We start from the raw sequence: 21,576 nt of genomic DNA, 5'->3' as shown, positions 1-21,576 counted from the left end.
ACTCTTTATCCAAAGCGCACACGCCGAGACTGTATATTCTGATAACCCATCATATAGGAATTTTCCTGGAACGCTCTTTGTTTATTTGCCAGCCTACTTCTACCCTGACATGGGGTAATTCCACCTCCTCATTGTGCGACCCCAGCGAAGACATGTAAGCCTATTTTCGGTCTTAATTTGACAATAATATGCTTAATTTTTTCACACATATAGCGCCCGGCCAGGTCCCGTGTGAGGTACTTTTTCTTCACTACACTCACGGTGGCACAACTCTTACACTAGGCTGCGCAGACCCACCTTCAGGTATTGCAATAATATGCGTACACCTTCCCCTTGCCAAGCACTGCTGACACACCGCAGTTCCTGACTGACAATATCCTTCCCCTTGTTTCAGGTGTCCCTAAACACCCCGAGGTCCCGAAAAGACCGCACAGGGTCGAAACGTCGTAGACAGTTTGAAAAGCGAACCATTAAAAAAAAAAACAGCCCGTATCATTATACAAAGCGCAGTTCACACAATGTATCCTTTCTAATGGTCGTTTTTATGTTATAAAGGAAACCTTGTACATATGTCACCAATATGTCACTACAACTTTAGGTTCCATTGTTTCACTGGGACACCATTCACTATTGCTTAATTCTTATTTCAATACTCTGTGTGTATTGTTCTGCAATAAAAAAAGCTTTATAAATAATTGTTTATGAAATACAAATCCTATGTGTGTTTGGCTTGCTCTCTTTTTGACATCTTATTAACCCTTTTCATTGCCATTGCGCATTTGTATACTTCTATCAAGTTGCCATTAGTCCATAGGAGCCATTGTTTTTTGTTGACATAGTGTGCTCTGGCACACATCTGGGGCGAGGGGAAATATGAGGTGGTCTTTGGATACCTGTGCATTTTATGAATAAATGTTTTAGTATCGACGGACTCCGGTGACTTGGAGCTCATTCTATGAGTACACTATGGGGGAGGAGCTATTTCACTTTCATTACAACTTGTGACACAAAAGGTAAACACTAACCACACTACCCTGAGTGCATTAACCCACTTATCAGTACATAAGATTGTAAACTGTGAACACTTTATACACAGATCTCTGCATGACTAGAATGGTCACCATGCATGCAAGAGTGGAGGTCTCAGACCAGGGTACGAAAATCCAAATTTATATAAATAAGAAAGCAAATGCATTAGACCTCTTTAAGAATGGCTTGTAATAACCTCTAGGACGTTTTATTACCATAATGATGAAGGTAGACACAAACGTGGACACACTATTCAACAATACAAAGGAAAACCAGGAGCCAACACTGAAGGTTACAATGCAAGCATTAGAGGTGTGCTCAATATAGCACCCAGACTGTAGAGGAGTCAGAGCTGCAGCATAAAGTCACCAGAGACAACCACAGAGAAAAATTCTCCAAAAGTGCCTTAAAAAATGAGAAAACAAATCTGTTGATGCTACAGGCAGCCATGAGAGAAGAAGGTGGAACGATGACTATGAATACATCGAACTGGAAGAGTCAGATGCAGAACTCCAGTAATAGTGAGCAAGTAACTTACTAGTAATAGTATGTATCTGGATTCTAGCAAAGAATTTGTACATGACATATAGAAATCACTGGATTGTGAAGGACCATGTGAACCTGGAATACAAAAAGTAATTATATTTCAACCTTATCCAGTGCACATTTAGAGTCATTTAAATCAATGGTAATAAGGAGGGTAGTTATAACAGGTTGATATTTGTTTTTATCAGCAAAGACAGGTGCCATGGGGGGTAAGGGGGTGAAGCCGCTCACATGACTATGGAAGTTCTACACTCATTGCAAAGCTTTTTATACCCCCATACTCACAACAGAAAAACGTTCCATATCTCATAAAAACTGCAGCTGTAAGTAACCAGATACAATTGTAAAAAGGTGCTCTGCACTCTTCAGACTGTGCTAGCAACAACCAGAAAAAGTGTGCCTAAGGGCAGGGTGAGACCATTGTGATGGTAGTGAAGAAAACAACTTACTTACTTGTAACTTTGGTTCTCCAGTATTGGTAAATTTCATAGATTCCCATTGTTTGTATCATTCCCCGTCGTTGAGATGGGAGTCCCCGGTAAATAAGAAATACCATAGAAATAGGTACAAACAAAGAATAAGGCCTAGGCCTCATCTCATTTTGTAGCATATCCACCTCTTTTTGTAAAAGAGACCAAAGTGAACAGCCAATCAGAACAGCCTCACCCTATAGAACCTTCCTGAGAGAGCCTCAGATTTTCTACCGTACGCTGTGCAAGGGAGTCTCCACTGAGCCCTGCTCAGTTTTTTTCTTCAACAACTACTTTTTTCATCTCAACTCTTCACAAGATTTCATTATGTCAGACAAGGAAAAATAGGCTCCTTTTAAGGCTTGTGCCACCTGCTCCAAGAAGAGACTTTATGTGGAGGACAAACATAAAGACTGTATTTATTGTTTGTATCCGGACCATAAAGCTTCTGACTGCAAGATCTGTCGGACCTTTTCAACTAAGATCTTGCTGGACCGTGAGGGGCGTCTGCTCACTTGGCTTCAAAAATTAAAGTCACAAAAAGATCCTGTTTCAAGTGACAGTAATGATGCTTCATCTGCGAATCCATCCAGGAGATCACAGAAAAGGGGTAGGTCTTCACCTTCTACTTCTTCAGACCCCCTTCCAAAGCCTTTCAAAAGACCTCCGATAGGTCTGACAGGTGTAGACCCATCAAATCTCCTCACTGAAATGTGTAAAGGAGAGGGGAGGACTTCCTGTTGATGTGACACCTGTGATATAACGGAAAAATAAATAAAAGTCAATAAATGGTTCTTGGGAAATGACCACCTAGAGCAGACAGCAACTTATGGATACCTGTGAGTACTTTTTAATGATTGGGATACTTTTAAACAGCATAGGGAGGATTTGAAGAGAGAATAGGTCTCTTTGACCAAGGCATTTCGTATTTTGCAAAGAACCTTACATGGCCCAAGCTATGCACCACTATTGAAAGTCATTGCAGCAATGCTCCTTCCGACTGTTACATACGGTAGTGAAGTACTTCGGAACAGAGTTGCAATTCTCTTAAATCTCATATTTTCAAAAGTCTTTAGATCACTGTTCCACCTTTCTTTGAAAGCATCGTGAGCCCAGTTAAGATTGGGGTTTGGGCTTAAACTGGACACCCTTGGTCTTAATGATTCAGTGCCATGGGTGTCGCTGGCACGCTAACTATGATTCTGATCTTATCTGATTTGGTGCACACCTCACCGGTCTGAACACGGCCTATTGAGTCCATCCAACATAGGACCCCCATTCCCGCATGATAGGTTGGCAGAGCTAATCAACTTATATCATCTGGCACCTGGCAATATACTATCAGACTTGGCATTTACTCTTATGGCCCAATGAGCCCCCTACTAATGCCACAGCCTTTACCAGCTGGGGAACTTGACATTCACTCTATACCTACATGGGATATACACTATCCAGACGGGTCTACTCAGCCCTCGCAGACCACTAGGATGCTATCTCTACACTCTGCATCCCCGCTTAACCCCACCCACTGCATAGACCTGGCACACAATACTGAGGATGTTCCCATGGTTGAGCTTCTTCACAGCTCAATACTATCTGTCGGCCAATGACTAACTATCTGCTAAGATTCCCTTTGATTGAGCCAGGTCTAATTTTCTAATTTCCTTTTTTATGTCTCGTTGTGGTCTTGATTTCCGACCACCACTATATATTACTAACACCAATCACCTTAATTTATGTGGTCTATTTTAGTTCGATACTCGCCCGGGCACCACCACCAACATGGCCGCCACTATCCGCGGCTGGTTACTGAAACCAGGTCGGGGGAGCTTGCTTCTCAGTGTAAGTTTATGACGCATGCGCAGTCGCGCATGCTTGCGGCCCCGCCCACCAGGAGCTTGGCGAGGCGGAAGCGGGATCATTACAAATACTGCGAGTTCGCGTAATGGAGGCCACCAGTCGGTCTGATGCCCTGACCAGGCTCGTGGGGGTAGGTTGTGACGGCTGTGACCGCGCATCTTTCCGGTAAGTGCCTTACGAGGTGAATTCGCGCCCATCCTCCGCCTGATAATGTACCGGGCTGGGGGCGCAGGTTGTTCGGGTTTTAGAGCTCTTGCTCGCTGAGTGTTGGCGATGACTGATTCCCAGAGTGGAGGGTTTGAGTCTGGGTAGCTGCACGATACCGGTTGCCATGCATACACGGGGCACCGTTTTGGCCTAACTCCACTTCCGCCAGTTTTCCGGTTGGAGTGGGCAAAGGCTTAACGGGTTAGCTTAATGTATGCGGCGATCCGGGATATATATTGTGCACCCCCTAGTATCCGTATCTTTTCAACTCGGCAGTGATTCTCGCAACTCATGGTGTGGCCAATAGCTACCTCTCACACGGCCACCACCACCCCTGAGCACACTTACATTGCCAACCCGCGACTACACACTCATCCCCCTGTGAGTCGTCCCTAAGACTGCGGCCTCGCTGCTTATTTCTTCTTACCTGCAGGTACCTGACCACTGGCGCAGGTCCCACGAGAGTAGACTGCGAGGCGTCTTAGGGATTTTCTTAGGGTAAGCTCCTTACTTTCTCGCCTACCTTCCAGCCCTCTCTTCATTTTCATTTGAATTGTTTAACCATTGAGTGTCTTTCCACAAGAGTGATTTTCCAGCATAATATGGTTGCGACCTATATATGGAACGATGCATTGATTCCTTCTCCATATTTTCATATATTCTCCGTAAGTCGCCACTCAATAGCAGGACATGCCGGCCTGCCTTCCTTTTGACCTCCTGGAATAAGGTTGTACATTGAGTTTTTAATATTAATTTTTATTCACTGTGTAGTACTGAGCACTGAGATCCTGACAAATTGCCACTGGAGCAAGAAACATGTTGACCTGACCAGAGGGTCGTAGGTATTTTGCTGAGTACACTTCTTGGCACATATCTCCCCTCCCACCTTTTTAACCAAGGGTGTCAGCCACGCTAATAAAATTCCTTGTGGACTGACCCACCTTTTTTATTTTTATTCTCACCACCACTTCACGACTACACCTTTACTTGCCCTCTCACCCACACGCATCATATGGCCGGAACAAAAGATCTCCGATAAAGAGCCCCTTTACGGGTGCCCGTCAGACATTGCAGCGCCAGTCTGACGAGGAGCAGAACCCATATGATGAAGCATGACATCTAGCTTGCTAGGTGTGTGAGGGTTTTAGTTCCAAAAAGGGAAATGCCCTTTCGTAAAAACCTGGAACAGAATAAGACCAGCTTCCGAAAGTCAATTATGCCAAGCTTTGTGGCAGGAGATGCAAAGGAATGAAACCGATCCAGCCCGTCTCTATTTAAATTCAGCGATTAAAGAACTGTGAATAAAGTCCACATTTGTAAAGCGCACAATCACCCGTAAGGGTCTCTAGGCGCTGGGGGCCGTCGGGAAGATTAAGCGAGCTATTGCCCAGAGTCACATGGTGCTGGGTTAACCTGCCGCCGGAGCCGGGGATCGAACAGTGGTCCCCAGATTCCAGCGTCAGTCGCCCTGGCCGCGGCGCCACACCTCTCCCACTATTTCAATATGAGCAAATTACACCTCTCCAACTGCTTTAAAAAATATTGTCAATACTACAGAAAATAAAGTATCCCTTATAAACTATAAAGTTTCATTTGTCAGTAGATCGCATGCCTGGACTTTAATCAATGAATATAAAAAACTCAAATGTCAACCATATTTAGAGGGTGGATGGTCAAGAAAACTGAAAATTGATTTCATGCACTTCTGTTTCGGCAGTATTCCAGGAGCAGAAAAGGAGAAAAAAATGGAATAAGGCAAACATGAAAGCTCCCTGTAGACTGTGTACTAAAGGGGTAGAAAATATCACACATATGACATGTGTATGCTTGGGATTATTGAAAGAAAGAAGACAAATGCTGAAAACCCCTTTTAACGAGCAGGGAGAACGTACCTGTAGGCAGGCTGTCATTGCATGTTTGAGATCCACTGATCCAATGATTAATTGTCAATACACTACATTTTGAAATAGTGCAGGACAAAAACTGTTAGATACTCCCGAGCACTGCAGGACAAAAACTGTTAGATACTCCCGAGCACTGCTTGACAAATGAGAATGTGCACAGTTCGAGAAGCTGATTCTGGACATATCTGGTTTGTTATAACCCTCTGTCCTATTTTGCACATAACACTGCTAAACTTGTTGCACTTTATATATATTCAAATCAGGGAATGGGGGAGTAAGAAGGTCTGATCCATTCAGCTTCCTATTAATCAGTCAAAATCAAATGGGAATGGATCACCTGTACCTGCTGCCAGGGTCCACTATGTTCTGTCCATCAGTACTTAAAGAGGTACTAAAAAACCCTCATTCACGCAGGCAGACCATGTGGCGGTTTATCTTGGTTGTGTATCCAAAATTCAAAGAGAGAGGGACGTGGAGCCTCTGGAAAAGGTCCTGTACTGTGGCTCCAAAGAACAATGTAAAATATGAGAGGAGGTAGTAGTTCCTAGGGAAGGAAGAATAAATAAAGTGCAGCCTCGTATGCTTGCTTGGGGGATGTCTCCGAAAAGGAATGAGAATGTGAGTGGGGAGAATGATCCTCCTGTGTTTGTTGTGCCCTCACACACCCTTGCGAGTGTGAAGCGTAATCATTGGGCACTGCTCGGCGTGGGGGTGGCGCTGCAGTCCCTTACGGGCCCTCATAGAAGGCACTTTGGTGGAGATCTTTTAGGAGGTGCCGCAGTTGTGCATGTGGGTGTGTGGGAACAAGGTTATGAAAGTGAGGGTAGATAAAATAACCAGTTGTGACCCAAACGTATTCATTGGAGGGTACAAATAGTTATGCTAAAATCAAAACAAGGGTGGAGATGCTGGTTCTGCTAGTAGAGTGGGGATGGAAACAAATGGGTTCCCACTTCTCTCAACCCGTGTGTGAAAGTACTATCGTGTCTAGTGGTGCAGGGTCGACATGTTTCGCGCTATCTAGTGGTGTCTAGTGGATCCTTAAGCGCTTCCTCAGGACCATGAAAAAGCAAGAGAAGGGAGAAAACAGGGAAAGAGACACCCTATAATCCTCCCACTCCTTCAATGAGGAAGTGCTGCTATTTAAAAGACAAACGGTTTATTCGTATGTGTCTATTACAAACCCTTTTCCTGGTATGAATTAGGCAGCTTCGGCGGGAGGTAGACTCAAAGGGGAGCCGAGTACGTGCTCGCCGCTGCTATCCGAGCGACCTACCAGCCTGGCCTGTCCACCTGGGTCCCTGCAAGCAGAGCCTGCTCAAGTTGTGCAGCACCGCGAAAGAGCAGGTATTACGTTGACAGCGGCCCAGTTGAAGCCCGAATCGAGACTTCTATAAGGTATAATTGTCCTCTACTTCAGAGTATTCACTCTGATCGATTGAATTGGACAAGACTCAATTCTCACTTTGTTCATAGGTCCTAAAAAAAGCCCAACGACCCTTTGAGGGTGCATAGGGGCTGAAACATGTCGACCATCCACGAGAGTGCTGCGGACTCATAATCAGTCCGTCGCTGCACAAACTTTAATTTTTATACAGTCCTCCCATACACCAGATGGAATAAAACTGTTATTTTTAGGTAGTATGAGGATCACGTTTTAAAGGAGCACAACTCCGGACTTGAACACTTCTCACTCACCATCGATTTCTTATCACTACTGTGAAAACCAGCGGGTCCCTTCAGGTGGAGGAAGCATACAAAAGAGAGACCCGATGATGATGCTGTCACGCACCTAACAAAGGCGGAGAACCAAGATAAACCGCCACATGGTCTGCCAGCATGAAAGAGGGTTTTTAAGTACTTCTTAAGTACTGACGGACAGCACATAGTTTACCCTGGTAGCAGGTACAAGTGATCCATTCCCATTCGATTTTGGCACGTTATAAATATAGCAAGGCAAATATGCAGTTTAGAGACACATAAGGGACTGTAGGATCTTGAAACAGCCACAAAGGGCTTGTCTTTTATATATGGAATAGCCGCTCATATTTTATAAATAGTATGTGTTTTATAAAAATTGTCTTTTTTTTAACCCTGCGCAAAGGAATATATGATGAGTTTAATGGATGGTGAGTTTATATTTTCTTGTTTAAAGGCAATATTTGGAATTATTTTATGATGAGAACGTTTTATTGAATGTAATGTGTATGCTATGGTTTTAAATAGCAAGTATAAATAAACGTACTTAATCGCCGGGCAGAGAGATTGGTCACAAGACTGAACTGTCTGAGATGCTCCATTCAGAGAGGAGACCTTATGCATACCATGTGGACCTGTGAAAACGTGGTTACCTTATGGGGAAGAGTGCTCTTGTGCAAAGAGAGGGTGATGGGCTGGCAGCTCTTTTGAGATCCTAAGTTGGTCCTACGGCACGTTACAAGCGACACAGACAGCAAAAGATTCTATGGTTGAGCCTGGTGGTGGCCAAGAGTGATATTGCCTGGTAAGGAAAGATGCCGAAAGCCCTTTGCTGGAGGAAGGGGCCAGACCGCTGCATGAATCTTTAATATCCTATCTATGGAGCTAGACGGTGTCTACACCAACATGATAAAATATGGTTGGTTTGGTGACTGCAGAGGGGTATCCTACTTGAGCCCTGTTGTAGGCCTTCCTGGACCATGTATAGTGAAATAATGGCCCATAGAACTGGTAGACTTCTATAATGGCCGAGGGGGTGAGGTCTTGGAATATACAGAATGCGTGTAGAGTGGATTGTTTCACATGACAGAGCTGATCATCATTTGAAGACATAGTTTAGTACAATATGACCGATTATTTAACCAATGTTTTATCTGCCCCAATTGTTATTGAGTTATTAACAAAGTCCACAAATCATTGGTACAGATTTTAATTTAGAGGAGGAGGTGAAAGGATGTGTTTTACAGCGAGGAGTAAAACAAAATAAAACCAGATCAAGTTTGAGTGTACCATATCGAGAAACAATTATTGAAGGATTGAGGGCAGCAAAGACAGTGTCTAATTAAATATTACGTTTCCCTGATAAATGTAATAGTTGGGCTTCTGTGTAAGAATGTAAGGATATAAAAAGTCTACAATATAAGTGTTTAGGTTTCTTTTGGAGCACCATTTTATCGAACGCTCCCTGTAACATGTATGGACATGTTCCATAATCACTTGTATCAACAAGAAAGTAAGGGAAAGAAGAGAGACGCTCCTATACCCCTATCTTAATCATACATAAACAACAAAGGAGCGTCACAAAGGTGACTTATTGGACAAAACCAAGTAAGTTTGTCAGCAAGTGTGCTATTATAGAAAGACCCTTGTAGGATTCTATAAAAGGCCCTCACTCACCACTAGTTGGTGACATGCTTCATCATTGGGCCCCACCGGGAGTGGCCGAATGCCACCCCAGTGTGCTACAACGCCAGAAGACTGCGGAGCTGGTTCGTGAAAGTGAAGTGATAATTTTAAAATGTCACAATTAGGTCAAAAAAAGTATTTTATTAGTTTGCCAATTGGACAGTATAAAAACAGTGGAGGGTAAAGGACCAAAATTACAAGTCCAGATTTACCCCTAAGTGTAGTGCTTTAGGTCAACATGTTTCAGCGTATGTGATGTAGTTTAATCAGGCATTCGTCAGGACCAGATGTGAGTGATAAGAATAGTGTCTGAACCCTAGCGGTATGAGCGCGCTAAGGCCCACCCTGACCAAGGGTTCCTAGTGTTAAAAAATCCAAAAAAGTATATGGTTTCAAAGATTCCAAAGTTTTGGAGTGGAACCTAGTTTATTCCAATTGATAAACACAAGACAAAAACATATGACAGACATAACATAAATAGGAATAAAAAGAGAAAGAAATCGTAATTAGAAATCGCGTTCATTGTCATCTGTAGACACACACACTTGCTTGGGGTGTTACCATCGTGACTGCTTATCCATCTATAGAGTACGAGTGAGATTATAGTGAACTCGTGCTCATAAAAGGTAACAACGAACTTCCGGAGACACAGGGACACATGTACCTCATATCGTGCTAGCAATAAAACACGGACGAAACAAAGGGTGAGAAACAGCCCATAGATATAGGTCATACGAGTGGTATAGTACCGACTATCTAGTTCGTGGTGCATACTAGGGCTGTTGAGAAATTCTCATACTCCGACTGAATCGATTTGTAAAGCATTCCCAAACACTCGAAACACGCTCTTACATTAGGCGCTACAATTCTGAGCGCCATGGGTCACGGGGAGGGGAGGGTGGATAGCGAAATGGCACACCCTATAAAAACAAAGAGGAAAAGGAAAGCTGGTCATGAAAGCGTTAAGGCTAAAAGTGGTGTACTTATCTTGCTTCCATAGTACTCCCGCCTCCTTGGCTAGGCACCCGTTATTGCACCTGCATACCCCTACGCCGGACCCCGAAGACTGAGGAGGCCCGTAGATTAGGTCTATAAATAGTAAAAGGAAATGAAAATGTGCCGCCGTACGTGTCGACTGGCACTTCCTGGTTTCTATGGTAGCAAGTTCTGATTGGTTCTAACGGCGTTTACGTGGTTGCCGTTAGACCAATAGATAGAAAGCATTCAAGAAACTAAGGAAGAAGTTATCATAGTAACTGTTACACGGGCTCACGTTGAGCCCAAGAGATAGGAAACTCTACCGGAACCAGTGTCGATCATGTGGTGGCTGCTGAACCAATAGGTGGCAACCAAATAGAGAGCTGAAGAGAAAGTTGTTATGGACGTTGTTATGGCAACTATTTCGCAGGCTCGTATAGAGCCCGAGTAATAAGGAACTCTGTCAGTACTCAAAAAATTGTTGGATGGAAAAAGAAACCGGGTACGGCACAGAGTGACAGTATTCTTACCCCTCGTGTACCCAGAGGGGAAGAAAACGCCTTAGTAAGAACAGAGAATGGCATATTTAAATACAGTCACACTTTCATAATGAAACAAGGAGAGCGAAATCCTTTTGAAATGTTCAATAATCAACAAATTTTTTATTTTATGGCAACACTCGCAAAGGCTATTCACCTAAAAGGGCACTGGGTCACTTTTGTATCTCAGGATGTTAACAATGGGAAAACTGAGAATGAGTTCACATTCCAGATGAAGGACTACGACAACATCAGAGACATCATAGGCGCAACCAATAAAGAAACCAGTAATGTTGTTAACTATGATGACCTCAGCTTTACGCAAGATAGGGCAACGTCTTCCACTGTGCCTAGGCGAGTCCCCCTTCTGTTTCAGAAATTCTACAACCCATCCAGCATATTATGAACAAGGGTTCTGCATATAGTGGATACAGCCCCCCCATCCCAATCACCCCCAGCGCTTTACCTTCCATAGTCCGTAATCGCTCCTGTAATCTGTAGGTATGTTGCCTAGAGTACTTTTCCCAACTGTATATATTTATACATCTGTAGTCTAGTTAATTCTTAATCTGTTTGTAACCAAGGCAACGTTCTCATTTTATCGCCTTCAATCAAATCTTTCAGTTTATTGATCCAGATATTGTCCCAGGATAGTCACGTTTTAGTACGCCTCCTACCGAAAGTGGTGTCTGTTGTTCTTTTGCGCTTCTGCTCCAAACAGCAGGTCGCCCCTTCCCACACGACCTAGTGTTGCTTGCGTGACTGGGAGTAGATTCGACCTAACAAACAAATAGTGCAGAAATTAACAAGTTATTTGCCTTCTCCGTTAGCTCTCCCGCGCCGCCGTTGTCCGCCAGTTCCAATTCCCCTCCATACTGTGTGACGTCACTGGAGCCATAAAGCACGCCGTGGCATGCTGACATCAGTTCTCATTCTTTTTTTGTTGCCCCTTTCAGACTAACAGAAGATACTAACTTACTAAGATAGGCGTGATTCGCAAAAGTATCAATTGAATATTGATGCTACATGTATTATTCATAATGTAATTAGAAACTATGTATAAAAGATGCTTTTGTAAACAGCTGTAAGTAGGAATGAGAAGGCGTCTTGGTAGCTATGGGGAGGAGGGTGGATTGGGGAGTAAAAGAATTACTAAAGGTAGGTAACTTGTTCTTCTGATGGATACATCTACCTGCAGATTCCACACCTTTTGAATAGAATTTCTAAGCAGTGACACACTTGGAGGTGTGAGCAAGGCTGACTAAACCAAACAGTCCCGTAGAACTGAGCGAGTTAAGTAACTATCCCTTCTTACTTCTGAATCCAAGCAGTAGTGTTTTGAAAGCTTGTGAAGGGAGAACAAAGATGCTGCTTTACATATATCTGCTGGAGGAACACCTCAAGCTAGGGCAGACTAGGTGATGTAGCTCTAGCAGAAAGAGCATGAACACCTTTAGGTGGCTCCCTTTGAGCCATGGAGAAGCAGATTTTGATACACAGGATGATCCACCTTGAGAGTGTTGGTTTGTGAATCACTTTTCCTTTCACTTTCCCTATGTATCCTATGAAAAGTTGATCATTGAGTCTGAATTCTTTGGTTCTATCAATAAAGAAGCCGACTGCACGTTTCGGGTTAAGTCCCCGCAGTCTTCCTTCATCCTTCATAGAAGGAGGAGGAGGATAGAAGATGGGAAGTGTAATGGATCGACATAAGTGGAATGGAGTAACCACTTTAGGGAGGAAGGCAGTTCTGGTCCGTAATACCAGTTTGTCTGGAAAGAAGGTAGTAGAGAGTGGTTTTACAGTCAGCACTTGTAGTTCCATGACATGCCCTGCTGATGTGATGGCATACAAAAATAACTGTTTTGAAGGATAACAACCTTAAGGGACAACTGTGAAGGGGTTCAATTGGAGAAAACATTAAGAAAGTAAGAAGGGGGGGGGGGGGAGGAGCCACGCTAGCAACCAAGATGGCCGCGTAGGCTCCCGGCTCCGCCGACCTCCGACTCCCGCCGGAATATCCTGTCATTTATCCTGTTCTTGCGCCCAGCCACCGTGTGTATGAACCTGCCGTGAGATTAATGGTGCTATCCCGATATTTCTACCTGTTGGCTGCCGAAGATATGCAGAGTGGAAGTTTGCAACCTAGATCTGCCCAGAAGCCAGGGTCTCGAGTACTGGCCCATCCGGGTTTCAGTTCAACAACATCGCTGTGGTAGTGTGATTGGTTCCGGTATACCGGAGTGGGGAATTTTTTTTCTTCGATTTCTCGGATTGAGGTGGATGACGCTTGGCAGCCTTGGTGAAAGTCGGAGGAGGGGTGACAGCCCAATGGTGGCAACTGTGGGCGGGGGTCCTTCCCGGTGACCCTGTAAAGGTCCCGCTGGTGTTCGCTGGGTCGGGGTCTCCGCCTGCGGTGGCGGACCTAGGGTATCATCAGACCAACTGATAAGTCTCCCTCTGCAGTCGACCGTTCCCGACTCGCCCGTCCCCCTCTGAGAGATCGACTCGATGGGGGAAGCAATCATGACTATCACCGATCAAAGAGTAGTGGAACGGACCGGAAGTGACCCGTCGCTACGGACTGTGTTGGCAGCCATTGAGTCAATTCATGTGTACTTTGAAGGCCGCATTCAGACGATGGTGGCGCGCTTGTCTGAGATGGTACGAATTGGACCGGACCGTACTCCACTAAAAGAAACGGTGACGACCGAGACACCCAAGAAGGCCACTCTGATGGAGGAAGTAGACCCCGTACTGTGTGAGGTATCGGAACCTTTGACCAGTGTTTCGGACGATGAGAACAAACTTGATGCCACCAATGGATTGTTAAGCCTACGATCGTTGCCCCACTCCAGAGACTTTTGATGAGAACTGTTATCGGAATGAAACTGCGTCACTCCCCTATACATCGCAGCCGCTAAGATGGCGGAAGACTCAATGCTGGGAGTTCATACCGGGGAAGGGAGTCTCTGGACCTGACGGTGTTCACAGCACTTTCGTTCTTCTGCTTTGTCCTGCATTGAGTTCTATTACAGTTTCTTTGTACTCGGACTGTTCTGTGGCAGAGGTGGCTTTCCGGAGGGGACTCATGTGTCTGATTGGAAGGGGCAAGGATGAGTTTGAAAGACTGGGTTTGACTTACGTATGATGGACACGCGATTTGTTAAACTTATGCTTTAGGAAGGCTGGGCGGTGATTGAAGTTTCCCCTGTAGAGACATATATTTGTTGTCCGATAGATTTCTTGACTTCAATCTGGGGATTCATGGTTCTTGAGGGGTGCGGGGGGACCGGGAGCCCGTACGAATATGCCCTTCTCCACTTCTCTTCTCTACTTCGGTAGAGTTCTTCTTTTAGAACTTAGTTAGTTGGGGCGACAGGCACGCTGCTACTGGGGGTTAGGCGATGGCCGTTTGCAGGGGTGCAGGGTGGGGGGATGGGTTTATTGTTTTCATTTTGTTATCGCCCATATAATTTTTCTTTTTTCAATTTTTTCTTAGTCTTTCCTTTACTCGTGATATTGTCGAAATATCCGGACTCTAATCCTTAACTTCTAGTGTCAGGTTGCCATGATTCTCCTGTTGTTTTGATTTATGGGTGAGAGGGTTTTGAGGATCCGCTTCTAAACTGTTTAGCGATTATACTGATGTCAATTCTAATTTTGTGCTTAATAGTACGGACCTCTCGAAGAATTCTTTATTGCTCTACCTCTATCCTGTTTTTGTACCAATTCACCCAGTTATCATTGGATGTGTATATGGCACCGGATATGTCTGTTTATTTTTTTGCTTTAAAACAATAAAAATAATTATAAAAAAAAAGAAAGTAAGAAGGGAGGTGGAGCTTAGCTAGACTGCAAGAAGGGCCCTCTCTAGAGAGGCTGTCAGCCGAACTTACAATCCAGCAGGCAACCGACATACAGGGGGCTGGCCACCAACCCGGAAAGCCATCATACAGACTGCAACCCGCCAGGCCATGCTGGCGAACTTTGGCTACCTCTGGAGCCCGCGGCACCGAGCAGTGTGTGGTGTCCTACTGACATCAGGGTGAGGCCTACCCCACTCTGTGAGACCGTGCGCTTTGGTCGGTCCCAGAGTGGACTGCCGCGCTCCCCATGAAGGGTGAAGCCAGGAGACAGGTTGTGGCTGCTGCTTGCTATTTCCTCTGGGCTGTGTTCCCCCTGAAGAACACGCTTTAGTATGCGAACGGGCTGTAGCAAGGGCCCGTGGCTACCCTGCTCATTGCGCGGCCCAGAATGCACTCGCAAACCTGCACGTTTGGGGCGGGAAGAGACTCCTCATTGTGCCCCGTGCACATTGCGGCCCCCACTACTACATTGGCGGCTGCCGGCTGATGCCTGGGCTGCCCGGGCTGGTACCAGGCTGCATCAGTTGTTGGTGAGAATGGGGCTAGCTCCAGCATTTGTGGTGCATACCTCAAGCCTGGGCCTGAGACTGGCGGCACCTGGGCTACCCACAGGTGGTAAGAGGGGCAGTGCGGGCCGCTGCCGGCACCACCGGTGCAGCGCTGCATGCTTTGCAGCAGGGCCTTCTGTGGCGGCCTCGCGTGACATACTGGCTGCGGGCACCTGGCCTTGGGGCATCCCACCAGGACCTCGCTATCCCCATTTGCAGGGACAAAAAGATACATTCTTCTGCAGCACTCTCTCAATTTTTCCCCCCAAACTAATATTTTGTTGTAGTTTGACTAATTTCTTGGGCCCGTCAAGTGGTATCTACAAACCCTGGGTACCTTTAGAATCCTTAGGATGTTAGAAGTAAAAGACACAAATTTGGTGTGAATACCTATTGTGGACAAAAAGGTACGGGGTCTAAGCACTAACTACCCCAAATAGCCAAAAATCGAAACCAAGGAGCTGCTGTTGGAGGGAGGAAAACCACACAGACAAGAGTTCGACCTCAAAATACAGACAAACGACACCGACGGGAGCCGGCACCTAACCTGGAAATGCTGTGGTCCCACCATGGTTCTTGGGAGGACCTTGATTGACCAGGTGCGTGACAGCGGTAGTTCAGGGAAGGTACAGGTCATGAAGAGTGCGGGCATAGAGGCTGACACAGAGACCATGAGTGACACAATGGGGATGAGCGGGCGGGGGAACCATGACAATGGTGCATAGAATACTGCTTACAGGGTGAGCCCTAAAATCTTCTGGGTTTATAATTGTGAGGCGGGTTCAGGCAAAGAGAGTGTGAAGGGATGAGAGCACAGCAGAAGAAGAATAAAACAGACAGGGGAAATAAAGAAAAAGAAATGCACCTGTACATAGAAAGTAGAACATAGCTGGATACGATAGAGCTGGGAAGAACAGCCGTAGATGAGAATTTGAGAGGAACTGGTTATCCAAACATGTTGAGATTTTTTTATTTTATCTGGTTAAAAAGAAACTCACGTTTTCCTTTAATCAGAGGAAACTGGAGGTCGAGCCATTCAGTCTCTGGAGCTAAGGAGGAGTCTGCAAGGCCTGAGCCCAAGAACAATAGGAGAAATGGTTCTGTGAGCCTTTGGTAGACTTTTTGAAGAATGTGAGCTTATATGATAAATGGAGATCAAAAAAACATTTAGATTCCCAGGGAGGCTTGTAGGTGGCCTCTGTTTCAGAACTAAACCAAACCCATATGCCACACCCTCTGTTTGCCCCCAAGAGCCTCTGTTCCATGTACAGTCTGCGTGTTTTTAAAGTGTGATTGAATATGTTTAAGGGTGTCTTTGTTTGTGTGTGTGTACATCTCTCTGTATTTGCAGTTGGCACAGTATGCCCAGCAAAAGGACCCTTGCTCACTTTGCTACTGGATTCATGTTAGCCTGGCTGATGAAGGGTGTTACCCCAAAACCGGTCCCATGATGATTGTTTCCGGTCCAGGAAACACCTGGCTTGGGCTGAACGGTTCCCATGAGGAACAGAGACAAGACTGATTTGAATATGGCTGAGTCTGAAATGGGGTGGTGAAATGAGCTAAAGAACAATGATAGATTCAACCTAAATCTAATAGTGACTGGGGGTGAGTGTCTGAAAGGTTTCAGCGCTCAGTCCATCATCTCCGTGTGTTTGCTATGTCTTTGCACCTGGCCTAGTCTGTCTGGCTCTGTATTTATCTCAGACCTCTGAGGTTTAAGACAAGAGCAGTCTAGGCTTTGGTCTGGAGGGCAGTATTGGTGTTTGATATTTTTGATGTAGGGGTGTTTGTGCCTGTTGTTGCTTGCACAGCACGCCTCCAGCAGTTTGTTTGCCTCCGCCGTCTCCAGTCCCCGATGCTGGTTACATTTTAGTTGCACCTAGCACAATATTTGATCTATGGAGTCTGAGGAAACTAGGCAAACCTAACATCTTGGTTGGAGTGAAATGCAAAATGGTCAGCTATAAGTGTTTTGTGTATTATTTTCTTTCTCTCTGCAGTAGAAAAGCATGTGACCACCTACACATACAGGCGATAGGCCACAGACAAGGCAGTACAGAAAAAGCAGCTTTACTCCTACATGTCACTGTAGCCCTGAGTCATATCGCAGACCAGTGGTAGCTGGTGAAATTTGAAAATAGCAGGATAGAAAAAAAATCAAGGTGAAATGCAGTAAGGAAAAAAAATATAACCCCAAAAAGAAGGTTTGACTGGGAGATTTCTGCCACAAAAAGTACTATTGTGAGACCATATATCTACACCCAGTCAGTATAAGAAATAAGTAAGCACTACATGCACAATTTAGCTCATCGATAACAACAATTTCACAATGAGCTGCATTAATTTCATTAGAACATTAAACCAGTCGCACCTTCACTGGGGGGAGGGGGGGCTGTTTAATTACACTACTTTAGAACAACTGCATTATATCAATCTAGTCACTGATAGTGTGACTGGCATCAGTTAGTGTAAAAAATGCTCCTTGGTGTGTTTTCCTAAGACGCCTGAAGCATTTACTGGAAGTTTCTGATGGCCACGAAGGCTGCATCACAACAAAAAGGGGGCAGTCTGCCATCTGTTAAACATTGAAGAGGGACTGCTGCAAGACAAATGTTTCTCACCGCCCGCATGGCATAGGGTCTGACTGCCTCATTCCAAAGCCCCTAGAGACTGAATCTCATCAGCCTTAGTGGGGTCACTGCTGCAGCACCTCTCTCTTGACAATCAAGAAAGTAAACAAGCATTTGCAATGCAATAGGTCTCGCATTATGAAAGTTTGAGCTATTGGTCTTGTAAATGACAATTTTTTTATTTATGTGTTGGTTTTGAAAATAGCTAAATGAATAGCTTTGTCATTTACAATGCCAATAGTTATAACTTTCGCAAATGTGGCACCTATAGCATTTGTAATGCAACATGTTTTGTATTTACGTGACTTAGATGTATTGATATTACAAATAACAACGGCTTTTAATTTTTTTTAATAATTAATACTTAAATAATAGTGATTGTAATTTATAATGGCAATAGCTTAAACTTTTGTAAATAACTTTTGTGAAGATTATGTTCAGTGTATTTTATTGTGATGAAAATCCAAGAAGAGAAGTGAAATAATAACATCTTTTTGTGACATTTGTAATAAAGCTTTAAACATTGAGAGAACATAATTGAACCAGTTGTTGTTGAATGGTTGCACAGATTGATGCTGTGATGGCGCCGAGTGATGCTGTGGTGGCAACGAGAGATGCTGTGGTGGCGCCGAGTGATGCTGTGGTGGCGCCGAGTGATGCTGTGGTGGCGCCGAGTGATGCTGTGGTGGCGCCGAGTGATGCTGTGGTGGCGCCGAGTGATGCTGTGGTGGCGCCGAGTGGTGCTGAGTGGTGCTGTGGTGGTGGTGAGTGGTGCTGTGGTGGTGCTGAGTGATAATTTGGTGTTGCTGAGTGATAATGTGGTGGTGGTGAGTGGTGCTGTGGTGGTGCTGAGTGATGCTGTGGTGATGCTGAGTGATGCTGTGGTGGTGCTGAGTGATGCTGGGGTAGCGCTGAGTGATGATGTGGTGATGCAAAGGGCAGAAAGGCACAAAAACGAGTCTAACAGAGGGCAGAAGGGCAGAAATACAAGGGAAACACGAGTCTAACAGAGGGTAGAAAGGCACAACAAGGTGATAGGGAAAGTTGCACGAAGGGCGCTGGTGGTGGAAGCAGTGGATAGAGCACATGGACAAGTGTGAGAGAGGAATCAGGGTGAATGAAGCAGGTGGGTGACAGAATAACAGAGAGTGCAGGGGGAAAGACTTACAGAAGAACAAGCATTTTTTGTGTAGTTTTGTAGCCTTTGCGGTGTGCCGAGCTTTAACTTTATATGTTGAAAGCTAGAGCGCGGGGTGCCATCAATGCTATAAAAATGTATACATTTAAAGTAAAGGCAGGCGCCCGTCATGTTGAAATTTCACTAATGCTATACCTATTGCATTGCAAATACTTGTTTAATTTTGATTACTGATCTGTGTTGGATCAGTGACTAAAAATACAACATTTGCAATGCAATAGGTGTCACATTTGTGAAAGTTAAAGCTCTTGGTTTTAAAAATGATAAAAAGCCAATGCGGTATGTGCTGTGGGTAGTCTCTGCAGCAGGACGTATGTCAGGATTTAAAAGCGCAGGCAGTGGCCAATTGGAGGAGCAGGCCTTGAGGACAGCATGCATCTTAAAGGGGCAGTGAGCTGCTGACAATAGACGCATGGATACCATAGTGAAAGTAGCCCGGCAAGGTGCGCTGTTGAAAAAAACATACAAATGTTTTAAAAGTAGATTCAGTTGAGCCGCCCAGCACAAAAGTAAGGCGCGCAGCTGGCATGTTAAATCTGAAGTACGTTGTGTCACATTGTAAATAAAAACACAATATTTAAAGTTAAAGTGCGACGTCCCGGTGAGTGCTTTTTGGTCAATATAAAGCAGCCACACAAGAGTTGCTGCTACCATAGTTTAAGTTAAAGTGAGATGTTTCGGCATGCCCTTTTTGTAAATATAACAATGTTTAATAATGTGCAATGTCCATAGCAGCTGTAGCCAAGGAGGGGGAGCGGGCGTGTGCGGTGAGCGCTTTTTTTGTAAATATGAAGCGACCAATAAAGCACAACGTCCAAGCAGCTGTACCCAACGAGAAGGAGCAAGCTTAAAGCAAAAATAAAAATGGAGAAAGTGAAATGCAAGCAAAGAGAAAAAAAAAACGAATACGAGCAAAGAAAGGAAGGATGCAGGAAAGGGGGGCTTAAAAACAACCTGTAGCGACAGAGAAGAGAGGAGACGAGTTTGGCAGCAAACAGGGCGGAGGACACATGCTGGCAAATGGTGACCTGCAGAGCGCGTGAATGGGAAGAGCGGCCGTGGGAGGTGAAGTAGGAGAGTGCGATGTGCAGGCTGGGGGGTGGGGGGGGAGGGGCGGGGAGCAGAGCCTTTGAAGAAGTAGGAGACTGCGATATGCAGGCGGGGGGACGGGGAGCGGAGCCTTTGAAGTGTGTGAGGCACTGACAGACAAATGGTGGTTTGTGACGTAGCTGGTTTGTGCACGCGCACGAAGCACATGAACTGTGGCAAATCTGCCGTTGGTTTCAGAGCTTATTTGGCCCTCAATACTCTTGTCTATTTATCACTTGCGTGATAAAATAGTCGAGACCTAAAAAAATCAGAGAGGGACAGTGGAAAAGATAGCCGCATCAGCGACAATGACTAAAAGATCGAGACACGCCAACCAATCGAGAAGCGCTTAGAGACCCCTGGGTGATAAGGCGCTATAGAAATCTAATATACAATACAATACAATACAATACAATACAACCCAACGCGACCTGGAATCTGAGTCGGGCCCACAGAGCATCTATTCTACATTCATAGAGACGTAACTAGCGCCCTTACTCTTTTTTTCTTTCCGTATATGATATGTACCATGCATTGATGCCTGCCTTACCGGCAGCTGGGAGTTCCTTCCTGTTACGTTAACTTTGTCCAGCCACCCAGCTTCCACCCGATGGGAAGTGCCGAGCCCTTAGTGATTTCCCCTCAAGGATGATTCCTCTATTATGTCTTTCAGTTGGCCACAGGTGGCCGGATTTTGGTTGTGTGGGGTCCATCCAGGTTGGGTGGCTGTAGAGGGTGTGGATTGGGGAACTCTGGGACTAGTTATTTGGCACTCAGTTATTCAGCCCCAACACGACACTCCGAGGAACCCTTGTCTACAGACCCCCCGGCCCTCAGACAACCTTCGCCACCACCATCACCGACTTCATCGCACCCCACACCATCGCCTCACTGAACTACATACTCATGGGAGACCTGAACTTCCACCTCGACAACCCCAGTGACCTCAACTCCACCATCCTTTGTGACCTCACCAATATCGGACTTAAGTAACTCGTCACAACACCTGCCCACAGAGCAGGGGACACACTCGACCCCATCTTCCCTGCAGGAAACCGAGTTCACTTCAGCCACACAACGCAATCATCATGGACCGACCACCACTGCATCCACTTTGCCGTCGACCCAATCTAGCCCCACACTCACCACAAAGGAATTGGAGCAAGGTTACAGACGAGCAACTCATCTACACCCTCACCCGAGACAACCACACAGGTGCATTTGACGCTAAAGCAAGAGCCAAAGGACTCCACACCTGGATCTCCAACTGTGCAGACGAGCTCGCCCGCTACGCAACCACGACAAACAGCGACCCAGGAAAG

General features: G+C 45.3%; 1 protein-coding gene across 1 annotated transcript in view; it reads right to left on the bottom strand.

Moving 5' to 3' along the window:
* LOC144772265 (uncharacterized) overlaps positions 1-16,346 on the bottom strand; it is a 231,779-nt gene extending 215,433 nt beyond the window's left edge. The window contains exon 1 of the mRNA XM_078656493.1: positions 16,333-16,346. The gene's annotated coding sequence lies outside the window, so the exon portion shown is untranslated. The remainder of the gene's footprint in view (positions 1-16,332) is intronic.
* Positions 16,347-21,576: the final 5,230 nt, after the last annotated feature.

Source organism: Lissotriton helveticus, chromosome 8 (assembly GCF_964261635.1).
Source record: "Lissotriton helveticus chromosome 8, aLisHel1.1, whole genome shotgun sequence".
Classification (NCBI taxonomy): domain Eukaryota; kingdom Metazoa; phylum Chordata; class Amphibia; order Caudata; family Salamandridae; genus Lissotriton; species Lissotriton helveticus.
Note: the sequence above shows the minus strand (reverse complement) of the source record. Positions and strands in the feature narration are given on the sequence as shown.